The following is a 2448-nucleotide window of genomic DNA, read 5'->3' on the forward strand; positions in this document are numbered from 1 at the left end:
CCCTTAATTAAGATATGTGCTTCCCTGCTCCCCTATCCAACCTTCCTGTATCCCAATCCTCCCGTTGCCCCAAGATCTCCCCATCCAACCCTTCTCACTTTTTTCTCCCCATCTCCCCTTACCCCCCTCCCACCCCACCCTTAATTCTTATCTATATTTAGTCATGTGGCTTGGAACCATTTCCCAGTAAGGCATTCTCATCTTGCTTCCCCTGCATCTGGCTGGTGTGACTCTCTGCCTTTCCTCTTCCTAGAATTCTAGTCCGATTGCCCCACCTATACTTCCTGTCTGGCTACTGGCCAATAAGCATTTTATTAAACCAATACAAATGGCAAGTCTTTACAGTGTACAAGAGCATTATCCCACAGCAGAGGGGGGTTAAGGGAAAAGACACATTGTCTCTTGAAGGTTTCCTTCTTTATTCTCTTCTTTTTTTTTCGGCAGAGCCAGACACGGGTCCTCGGACGGGGCGAGGACCTTCTTTATTCTTCTGTGTTCTATCTTCTCTTTTCTCTCTCTATCCAGAAATGTCCCTTCTATCTCTCTTGATGTTTTCCTTCTAACTTTATTCTTGATGTTTTCCTTCTAATCTATTTTAACTCTCTCTTCATTCTTTCACTTACATCTTATATACCTCAGGAAAATCTTTCAGGCAGAATAAAAATTACAGTGTGGTTACATTCTGTTTTTCAAGTGAATTATTACAATGAGTACAAATAAAACACAGCCTGTTTTCCACATCCCTTCCATGATTTTCCGTATGACAGGTGAGAAATTGATTATCCCAAGAACCCAGGCATATTCACACTCACGCAGCTTGTTAGAGATCAGCAGTGTGTAAGCAAGCAAGGTATTCTTCTACAGGCAGGCTACATTTTGTAGAGCCAAAGAAGGACCAATCACTTTACTACTTATCTTAAAAGGTGATCTTACAAGGAATCTTAAAGAAATCATGAATCTAAAATTTTCTATATGAAAAAGACTTGGTCAGCTCTACTTTAAATGTTTAGAGTCCATACCCACTCATAAATATTGTTTATATCAGGAGATTGAGGGCAGAAATGGGTACAAGGAATTAATCACCTTTGGTCGTCAACCAATCCCAGTAATAATTAGGCTGTTTCATTCTGTTCTCTGAAGTTAGAGGGTTCCTCATTCAGCTGTGTGGCTTTCTAAAACTTTAGATTGTCTTCTTGGGTTTGTGACCTCAGAGCTATCATAAAAGCATCTGCTCTAACCTGAGGTTATTGTGAGGCTTTGTTTGAGCTAATGATGCCCACTGAAGTCTGTGAGTGCTTCTTTCTACATTAAGATGAAAGGAATTGGAGCCAGCCCGGCTCCTGGGACTCAATCGTTTTTCTTTTCTTTTTTTTAATATTTATTTATTTATTATGTATACAATATTCTGTCTGTGTGTATACCTGCAGGCCAGAAGAGGGCACCAGACCTCATTACAGATGGTTGTGAGCCACCATGTGGTTGCTGGGAATTGAACTCAGGACCTTTGGAAGAGCAGGCAATGCTCTTAAGCACTGAGCTATCTCTCCAGCCCTCAATCGTTTTTCTTAATCATTATTAACTTGAGCTGCAATCTGTGCAGCTCCTTAGGTGAAACTCATAGGCCCTGGCTCTGTAACATGTCCTTGTGTGTATTTTTATTCATCAAAACTCTGTATAAACATTATTATTATCAATCAGAGAGCACAGCTTAGGAAGGAATCATCTTCATAAGAATTCACAGGTAAAAATGCCCAGCAGAATGAGATAAGCATACTATATTACAGGCAGTGGGGATCTCCCACACCCATCACACCATGCCAGATACCAGAAAAAGACAGCAGCTGCAAACACATAAAGGCACAGCAGAAGCAAAAGACATTCCAGAGTCTGAGGGCTCAGGGCCTCTTCTATCAGAGATTCACCCAACAGGGAATTGCCTCCTAGTGGGCTAACACCTTGAACTTCAATTGCCTCCTGCTGCTCCTCTAAAAGTGATCACTGGGGGAGGGCCCAGCTCATTGTGAGTGGTGCTTTCCCCAGGCTAGTGGTCCTGGGTTCTGTAAGAAAGCAGGCTGAGCAAGCCCTGGGAAGCAAGCAGTAAGCAACACCCCTTCATGGCCTCTGCGTCAGCTCCTGCCTCCAGGTTCCTGCCATGCTTGAGTCCCTGTCCTGATTTCTTTAAGGATGAGCAGTGATGTAGAAATGTAAGCTGAATAAACCTTTTCCTTCCCAATTTGCTTTTTTGGTCACGGTGTTCCATCACAGTAACAGTGGTCGAAGACAAGTGGGATATGCTGTGATGGACCTGGTCATGTTTTGAGGAGGATAAAGGAAGGACTTTGGAACTTTGGGGCAAAAGAGCCCCTGAGTGTTAAGAGCTCTGTGGCGTGTTCTGTAGGGATTGGAAGCTGAGAATGTTGAGGGCAGTGCAGATGATGGAGGCCTGGC

This window comes from Microtus ochrogaster, unplaced genomic scaffold, assembly GCF_000317375.1.
Source record: "Microtus ochrogaster isolate Prairie Vole_2 unplaced genomic scaffold, MicOch1.0 UNK38, whole genome shotgun sequence".
Classification (NCBI taxonomy): domain Eukaryota; kingdom Metazoa; phylum Chordata; class Mammalia; order Rodentia; family Cricetidae; genus Microtus; species Microtus ochrogaster.